Source organism: Emydura macquarii, unplaced genomic scaffold, assembly GCF_026122565.2.
Source record: "Emydura macquarii macquarii isolate MOO-44397 ecotype Brisbane River unplaced genomic scaffold, CSIRO-AGI_Emac_v2 contig_2676, whole genome shotgun sequence".
Classification (NCBI taxonomy): Eukaryota; Metazoa; Chordata; order Testudines; family Chelidae; genus Emydura; species Emydura macquarii.
Genome location: NW_027132813.1, coordinates 44,610,023 through 44,620,378, shown reverse-complemented (window position 1 = coordinate 44,620,378; position 10,356 = coordinate 44,610,023).

The window sequence follows — 10,356 nt, the reverse complement described above, 5'->3', positions numbered from 1 at the left end:
CCTGATTTTCAGAGGTACTGAGAATCTGTGGCTCCATGGACTCCAGCTGCCATTGCGGATGCTCACCTCTTCTGGAGATCAGATCTAACATGATGTGGAACTTGAAATACACAATACATCTCCAGTATTTTACTCCTCCCTCTGTCTACAGACCTGTTTGACTGCCTATGGGGGCCACTCTCTATTTGACAGATGACCACATGCCCACAACCAACATTTTTCACTTCTTAAACTTTTTTAAGGTCATTGTGGCCGACATTTTCAAAAGTGGGTGCCTAACCATTAGACACCTAAGGAAGCAGCCTCATGGTCAAAGGTCCGAGGAACCCTGGCTTCCGTTGATTTCAACAGGAATTGTGGGTTCCTAGTAACACTGAATATCAAGCCACTTATGTAGGTGCCCAAATTTAGGCACTCAAGTCTGAAAATTTTGGTCTGTACTTTTAGGGGTTCTTGATGGAACAATTCCCAGCATGGGTCTTGGTGAGGACTGAACCTTTGACTTTTAATTCAAGCGGTTAAAAAACTGACCTTCCAGTGGTAAAGGTCTAATTCAGTGGTTCTTAACCTTTCCAAACTACTGTACCCCTGAAGCCTGAGTCCCACCCCCACGGGGCTGAGGCATGTAACTTAGTTTCATGGCGCCCCTGTGGCTCCAGGCAATTACCTTTCTTGCCACCCCCAATACCAGCTCTGCACTTGCGACCCCTCTAAAACCCCAGGTTAAGAAACACTCTAGCTTCTAAGTTCAGTCCTCTCTGACAACCTTCCATCTCATGCTGACAGCTGACCTCAAAGAGCCATGCCATGGGTATGGCATTAGAGCAAGCCCCTTCTCACTCACAAAAGGAGGAGATGCCTCTATAGGATCCACGTCACTAGGAGGAAGGAGCAGAATTGATGCCAATAGGCAGGGTTCAATGGCCAGGAATTAAAGACATTTATGTCTTCTGAATCAGGAGTGAGTGTCATAGGTGTAAAGGTATGGAAGGCAGAACCTGTGTGACCAGTATCAGAATGCCTGTTAAAAGTATTTGGCTGTTATTTTTTTTCATGTAGTAAAGTAACCCTATCCCTAGTTAAGTTTCTCTGCACCTTCAGGAGTGTTTTAATGCCTGCAACTGCATTGCATTAAAAGTAAAGCTGATCTGCTAGCTCCAGCCTCTATAAAAATAGAACTCAGTGTGGCACCACTCAAGAAAACAAGTAGTAACTGGGCAGTGTGCGCCAGCTAAATAGTACGTTCTATTGTATATTCCAGTTGCCAAGTCCAGGTCACCTATCCTGCTGCTCAACTTGGCGTGGGAAGGTTTTGAAGCACCTTCAGGGGGTGGAGGTCTGCCTGCTAGGGAGAGCCAGCATCACTGTGTGCCTGATGACTTGCACCAAGCCAATCACGGTTCCCAGTCCAGCGTAGTGGAGTGATACTGGTAGCACTGGCATGCTGCAGCTTTGTACAGTGCTCTTTGGCCATGCACGACTTGCATACATGGTATTTGTGACGCTGGCAGGCCAGGTGCCAGCTGTTGCCAAGGCTGCAGGTGTTAGCTAGGAACTGACACACTCACGGCTGGCGACCAGACCAGTTCACTTATGTGTTAGTGTTGCTCAAAACAGGTATTAATCTTACAAGAATGTATTTAGGGTTTAGACTCCATAGAACACTTGTAAATTGCTGCATGCATTAATCTTATTTCTAATGTCTGCATTCAATGCTACAAGGGAAAATGTAAGTTTTGCTTTATAACTTTGAAAACCTTGGCTCTACCCCCGTGAACTCACATGGGAAGAGAGTTTCCCCTAGCCCATCCAAAAGAACTATCAAAATAAGATGGGCCATCAAGGAACATCAGCATACAAAGGATTGGTGAATGACCCTATGGCAGCTTAGAAATGCTATGTGCAAGGAAGCTCATCCTATGGACTTGGGGGTTGAATGAAGGAAATAAAACAAAGACACAGGAAAATGTTCCATCTCTTCGCTGTCTGAACTCTGGCAGAGACAGAGATACTAAACTGAAGCCAGAGATCCCTAGGGGTTACCCCTGGGTCTGCCCAAAAAGACACTTTGAGTTAACAGATCATTACAGCTCTGTCACCCTCAGGATTTAGACTGCAACTGATTTCTGCATATGTTTGCTTGCTTTAACCATAAATAACTCTCTTATTTATTATCCTAGTTAACAGGATAAAGTTAGTTTATTACAGAATTGGCTACAGGCGTTGTCTTTGGTGTGAGAGCTAAGATACAAATTGATCTGGGGTAAGTGACTCATCTCTTGGGACTTGAAGCAACCTGAATATTTTGTGATTTTTGGTGTAAGTGACCATTTATTACTAAGTCCAGTTTGCCTGGGTGGCAAGTAGACTGGAGAATCCTAGCTATACCATCAAACCCTTTTATGCATAGACAAGGCCTGACCCAGCTATCCCATTATAAGCACCTTTCATAGTGGTATAACTGCATCCACACTAAAAGGTTGTAGTGCTTTATCTACACCAGCCTGGTTAAAGCAGTCCAACTAATGTGGATAGGCAATTATTAGAGAAATGACTCCATGACAGTGGCTGTGTCTGTGCTATCATGACAGTGGTTCTGTCAGGGCTGGAAACACAGTTGCAGTCCTGGGAGGGCATACATGCAGTCACTTTAATACAGTCCTTCTTTAATAAAACATGAGTCAGTTGCTGGCGTGGGCAGTGGATTTTCTAAACAACCCCTCATATCCTGAGAAAGAGGGAAAAAAATGGGAGGAGTGGGGGTGTTTGAAAAAAATAGAGGGACAAAAGCCAGAACTGAAAGCAGAGAGAGCAGTAGCACTTGCTGGGCCCATTCTTGTTTCCTCAAGTTCAAGGAGGAAAAGCAGTGTATTTCTCTTTGCTTTTGTTTTGCTTTGAGCTGGGAGCTGTGCGAGCTGCAGGTCCAAGTCTCCTCCCCCATCCTGGCCAGCTCTCAGCGAAACTCCCCCTTTTGTTTGTTTTGAATTGAAAGTTGCTTTAACTGCAAAGGGCCAGACAGAGGGAGGAAGGAAGTGAAGATGTTAAAGACGGATCCAGCCTTTTGCATATTGGACTAGAGAGTTTCAAGTTCTTTATTTTTATTGTATTTTTCCACACTGGCTGCAGTTTTGTGGCTGTCAGTTTGTTTTTCCACAGAAGAACATTTCTGATGGAGCCAAGGAAGCCGAGGTGCAGGGTCTGCTCTGAGGCTGTCCGATGGGCCTAAGATGCTCTAGAGCAGTGATACTCAGACCCCAGCGATTCAGAAGCCAAATAAGCAATCAACATTACCCAAAAGAGCCACAGTCATGTGAATTCATTGTTTCATTTATTATTTATATATATATTATTCTCACAGCAAAATGACTGGTCAAGTATTATTATTTTATAAACTACAATTGGATAACAACACAGTAAAAGCATTCTGATTGGTTAATAACTTAGATTGGTTAGTAATTAAAATCACAGTGTTTTAATAGCACGTGGTACAAAGAGCCACTGGCTCCTGAACCTGAGTATCACAATCTAAGGGGACCCGTCTGTGACTCCATGGGGAAACTGCTATAGTGATCCAGGAGTTCACATTTGTTACTGGCTTAGTGATATCTAATTATAGACCACACCACCAGTTTGGGGCGTCTGCCCTGTTTTGGACAGTCTGCCCTGAGGTCAGCACTCACGGATGTGAGCCACTTCAGACAGTGTGACTGTATTCCCCTTAGGTTCTGCTAAATAGGGGAGCGTGCACATAAGGATCCAATGACTTTGCTGGGTGAGATGTAGATAAGGTGTACAATTATCTCCTCCAGGATGAAGGAGGATGGTTTTCAAGTTAAGACACTAAACTGGGACTTGAGAGATCTAGGTTCAGTTTCTAGCTCTGCCACAGACTTTCTATGTGACCTTGGGCAAGTCACTTAAGCCCTGATCCTGGAAAGACTTATGTTGTATAATTTTACCAATAAGAGTAGTGCCTCTGAAGCCAAGTTGTGTGAGTAAACTTAAGCATATATGTAAATTTTGCATGATCAGTCGCTCAGTGCCCTATCTGTGAAATGGGAATAATATTTCCCTACCTTACGCAGCTGTTGTAAGGATACATCCATTAATGTTTGTGAAGTCATCGGATACTAAGGCAATAGGGGACCATTAAGCAGGTAGGAGTCCCTGGGCTTGCTGCTGTCTGTTGATCTAGCTAAGTGCCCCTCAATCTTTCCAGACTACTGTACCCCTTTCAGGAGTCTGATTTGTCTTGAGTACCTCCCAAGTTTCACCTCATTTAAAATCTACTTGCTTACAAAATCAAACATAAAAGTACAAGCACACTTACGAAAAACTCCTTACTTTCTCATTTTTACTACATACTTATAAAATAAATCAAGTGGAATATAAATATTGTATTTACATTTCAGTGTATAGTACAGAGCAGTATAAACAAGTCATTGTATAACATTTTAGTTTGTATTGACTTCGCTAGTGCTTTTTATGTAGTCTGTTGTATAACTAGGCAAATATCTAGATGAGTTGATGTACCCCCTGGAAGACATCTGCATACCTCAAGGGGTATGTGTACCCCTGGTTGAGAACCACTGATCTAGGTAAAAGCCAGGAGTAGCATTTCTGGGTCAGATTGTCCCTTGTACAGAAACTCTGTGGTAAGACATGAAGAATAAAAGGGCAGGTCGTTCTCCACCCAAGTCCTTCATCCTTTGCATCTTGTACTTACTTCCTCACCAGGAATTTTTCTGCAGGCAGACCATCTAGTACAGGGGTGAGCAAACTTTTTGGCCTAAGTGCCACATCTGGGTATAGAAATTGTAGGGCGGGCCATTAATGCTCTGCGAGCGGCTCCAGTCAGGGAGCTGCTGAGCCCACGTGATGGGAGAAGGGCGGGGTGGAGGGGCGGGGCTGGGAGGGGAGAGCAGCCACCACGCTCCGGCCAGGGCGTTGGTGGGCCCACGTGGTGGAAGAGGAGTCGGGGGGAAGGTGCGGGACTGGGAGGAGGAGCAACTGCCGTTGCACCGCACAGCTTGTTCCGCAACTTTTCCGTAGACCACCCTGAATGGAGCTCGCGGACCACTGGTTGAGCTTGAGGGCCTGATGAAAAGCTAAGGTGGGCTGTATGTGGCCCGCGGGCCATCGTTTGCCTACCCCTGGACTAGTGCCTCTTATACCACACACTACATTCGTTTGACAAAGAGAAGTTGTGCACAGTATCCTGGCTTACTTTTTATGCAGTCTCTCTTGGCCCTATAACATACCTTTATAGAGATAGGTATGGAGGAAGCAAAAAGAGTTAATGTTCTTCTAGTTCAGACATTAAATGCCAGGAGGAAAAATTACCATCTCTGGAGACAAAGATTTACAGTCATTCCTTCAAGATCCCCCTTTTTACCCAGAGCCTTTTCCTCAAAGCAAGTTCAGGTTGCTTCCTATTAAAGTAGTCTGGTCACAAATGCACCGGTCCAGGCTAAAAGGCAGCAATTCACTTTGTGGGATAGTTCCATGCTATTGAATGAAACTGCCTTTCACATTTTACGTCAGCAGAACCTGACAAATGAATTACTGCCTTGTAACAGACTCAAGTATCTATTAGTCTGTATTTTCCAGAGCAGTTGATACTAATTCAATTGAACCTAAGAGTATTGCTATGCAACCTGCTAGGAGACAAAAACGGGGTAAGAGCAGACAAATCTGCACCAAAACACTGCACTGGAAATCACTATCTTTGGATGCAACTTCCTGACTTGTGGGTTTGACCTTAAATCTTTTAGTATACGGGTCAGGGGTGGCTGAAAACACAGCCCCAAAGAGTTTACTATTTGACTTGCAACTAGTTACATGGTTCAAGAGAGCTTTTCATGTGAGGACTGGTAGCCTCAAAGGGCTACACATCTCTATTTAAGATATTGGGCCCAGTCCTGTGAGATAGTGAGTGTCCTCAGCCTCTCTTGGTGTCCATGTAAAACTGGGGGTATTCAGTACCTCACAGGACTACGGCTTACAGCTATGGCTGCTGCAATCTGCTCCATTTTGTGCAAATCACTTGCAGCCTGGGGCTCAGGGAAAGTTGCCAATGCACATCCCTTTGGTTGGGCCAAGTTTGGACGCCTGCATTCAAGGCTGATAATTTCTAAACACCTGGGCTTTTAACCCTAGGGCACAGTTGCCCATATGTGGCACTCACTTTGCCTGACGTAACAGAGAAGAGAGAGCAGCAGCTGCACAGGTTAATTTTACAACAGGTCAGGTGTTTGTCTCAGGCAGGCAACTTTTCATATATTTATTACTAGACATTATAATATTGTTCTTTCATTTGATAACTGCTCCAGTTACTGCTTCCATTTGCAGTAAAGTCTCCCGACTCCCATTAAACATAGGAGGGTAACCTTTCCTGGAAGCCTGTGCTAGGAATGAAATTGACTGAAATTTAAAAAAATAAAAGGGAAACAAAAAAGAAACCAAAAAAGTCAGTGCTAGCATGGTGCCTACGGGAAAAATGCCTCCAAAGATGGCATAATTACACCCCAGAGCACTCGGAAAAACCTGCCCAGCATGCAAGCTTCCTTGAAAAATAAATAAATAACTAGCTCTTCAAGTTCGTATGCCTGAGGAGAGCATCACTTGCTATTACCTGAGAATGTCTTTGTCAGGCAAGAATAGATGTGTCTTAATGTGACTGTTCTAAAAATAAGCCCTGTTCTTATTTTCCCTGTGCCTCAAAGCAGCAAAATCTAGCCCCAAAAAACATGTGCTATGCTGTCTGATGGAAAATATATATGTAATCATTCTGAAGCCAGATCCTCACTTTAAACTCAGCACTGCTGAAAAAGTGGCTATATGCCACTTTTCCACTCATCCAATCTTCAACCTGCTGGGGGGTCAGAAGTGCTGAGCACCCACAACTCCTACTAAAGATAATGGGGCCTTGGAGGTTCAGCACTCCTGAAAATCTGGCCTTAACCACCTCACCATCATCATAACAGCCACAAAAGCTAAGGAGAAGAGATGAGTGTACAGCTAAAGGTCAGGAGATTCAGGCAGCTTTGGCTCAAGTCAAAGGGCTCATGGGGAACGCCTTTTATACCACTGAAAATTTTAACACAGCACTATTACACTGGAGTTCTGAAAATGTTGTGCTAAATTTGTGCATACACTGTCCTTTGCTTTTGCTGTCTAATATACTTATTCTGGTACATACTGTACTTGTGAGTAAATTAGAGAGGCATACAGTATCTTGCATCTGTGTCAATTCTTTTCTCTCCTAACAAGGAGATAACCCATTCTGCTCAGAAGCTGTAACATTTTAAATAGTTTCCAACACAAAGAAAAAATGTATCAGTATGCAAAAAAGACAGGGAAGCAAACACCCTGCCAAGCAGTAATACACAATCCTCCTGGAGAGAAATAGAAAGAAAATCTGATAACACTTAATGTTTTTGCTCACTGGATATGTGATACACCTCTTGTTGTGCCAGGGTGGAAAGCAGTCATTCACGTTTACCGCAGCATACTCAGTACAATTCAAACTATATGCTACATGGCTCTCAGCATCCGATTTTCCAAATGAGGCATGCATAAATATGTGCAAAGGATACCCATGCAATTCCCCCACTTAATATGTGTCAGCAGTTACCTTTTTGAGTTGCAGATACAAATAGCCAGTTGGATGCATCCACACACCCCAATTAGAAGCATGGTTACATTATCATATGGGAGGGCTGTAACCGCATGCACCTAACTTTGAACCATCAGGCTCTCCATCTAAAACATACTAAAGTGAGGGGGGAAAAAAGTATGTTAATAAGCTTCCAGGCACTGGAAAACTCCTTATGACTGCCTAACTGAGCCAGAGGAACTGTACGGGGTAATGGCCCCGGGTCTCACAAAATGGCAGCCCTTCCACATGCCCCCTTCTCCCGCACAGAAGCATGGCTGTCTGAACAGCTGTGCTGCCATTTATTCACCAGTAGTGTCTATGTGCATCTATTCCCTTCAAGGTGGTAGAAACCACATTGCATAAATTAATGCTGCTTTGACCAGGGTTAAGTTCCCTTGCCTCTTCCAGCAGCAACTGGATGAGTCTCGAATAGGAGAATGCAAAGTAATGCATCTTTGTCCCGCCACTCATCCCTTGCAAAATTTTGCACAGCCTCAGCAGCAGAACATTTGCATGGTACGGCTTCCATTGGCTGCTGGAAGCTTATCTCATCTACCAAAGCTAACACACTGATTTTTCAATCTGGCTGAAACATAGTTTTGCCCTGTCCACATTTGCCAGGCCAAATTGTAGCATAACTTGGATAAGCCACAAGAAAGTCCAAAAATCACTGATCAAGTTCTCATTGTATGAAGAGAACTAAGTTTCTGTGCACTACATCACTGATATACCTTGACCTGGAAGAACCACTGCTAGATGTGAGAGAGAGTCCACTCTCCAGGAAGCCCATGATCTGACTAACAGTTCCAATTAGTGCCAATTGTGGTGGTCTTTTGTACTATGGATTTCTGTCCAGTAGATATTCGACTGAGCCCAAACTCATTCAACATAGACCATCAAATGGCTGCCAGATGGGGATATCTTTCAGTCAGTATTTATCTGGACAGTATTAAAACCAGAAACCTAGAAATGAAAGGTTCTGTATCCCATTACCAGTCTCCCTTACCCATTCAGTCCCTCAGACTGTCTTTTTAACTTATACTTTCTGACTTTAATTCATAGTACAGATATAGTACAAGCAGCAGCAATATAAACTTCCCAACAGGCCCCAGCCCTTCCTAAAGTCTGCCTCTACAGATAAGAGGGTAGCTCAGTCTCAGTGTCCTCTCTATTGAAACTGCCAACAGGAATGCAAATAGTGGTTTTGTATTGCAGATACCCCATCTACTAGGAACTGGTCTATGACTTTTCTCTTCGACCACCAAACACTCTTCAGATGCTAACAACTATTTGGCTTACTAATTTCAGGGCTGCCTTTGAATGGTATCCTAACACAGTGTGCCCTAGTTTATATCAATTCACCAATCTCTTGAGCTGTCCAGTCTTCCTGCTACTTTTTTGAATTTGTATATCATAGTCACTTCAAACCAACACTTTGAAATCATTTTGGACAAAGTCTTTAATCCACAGTTTAAAACATGTATACATACCTTAAATACATGAAATACACTTTTCACTTATATCATGTAAATCACCTTTATTCAAGGATATCAGAGCACTGCTATGCATATTAACTTTCACAACATTCCTTTGAGCTAAATAAACTATAATTCATGCAATTACACTTGTTTTTAACCAAATATTATAATATGCCTTCTAGGAATGTATTAGACCTCAGTCCTGTAGTTATTCCACACACATTACTCCCACTGATATCAGTGAGAACTTTGCACGTGAAAGGAATGCAAGATGAGCTCCAGATGAAAAAAAATCAAATTCTATTATTTAGTGAGGAATTATTTTTTTCATCCATTCTTCTGCACACAAAACTAATGGTTTTAATGGGACGTACATACATGAGGACTGGAGGGCAGGATCCTTTAAAAAAAAGAAAAGAGCCCAACCAACCAAAGATTTGTACATGCTAATTTAATTTAAAGTGTTAGCAGGACATATATCCCACTGTGTAATCATAACTTCAGGTGGCAAAATAATAATTTTCTGTAAATTACAGAAGAGGCTCTCTTTCCACCATTTCCCCGGTCCAAATTACATAAAAGCCACAAAAGAGTCTTTTACTTTCAATCAGAAAATAAGACAGAAAATTAAAGTGGTTATCTAGAGTTGAATAAGCTGTTTAAATTCATTTCAAGCAATGAAAATTTTGTTAACTTCCCAAGTCCCAGTTAAATCATCATTTACAATGTAGCATTTCAAATGTGTATTCTTTTGGTAAAGATCCAAAATAGCTATAAAACATGTGTGTATATACTTATGATTGTTATTGCTTAATGTTACTTTATTTATTTTTGAATAGATAAAATATCAAATCAGGAAAAACAAGGTACTGATTACCCATACAGATGCATAATTCCACATGTCTAAGATATCCACATATACTGTAGATAAATGAATATTCACAATAATCTAATTTCAAATACTTTGCAGAAACAAACGCTTCTTAAAGACTCCACAAGTAAAGAATTTTGCCATGTATTTCAACAAAGTGCCAATAGCATATTTTAATTTCCCTTGTATTTAGATATATAAGCATTATCAGCAATCTTTTAAGTGTCTATAAAGACACCGAATAAACATGAGGCCTTATCCTGGAAACTCTTACTCATTGCAAGCTCTTACTTGCACTAATGTTCCTAATACTTGTTTAAAAATCGGTCACTTTGCTTGCTTGTTTT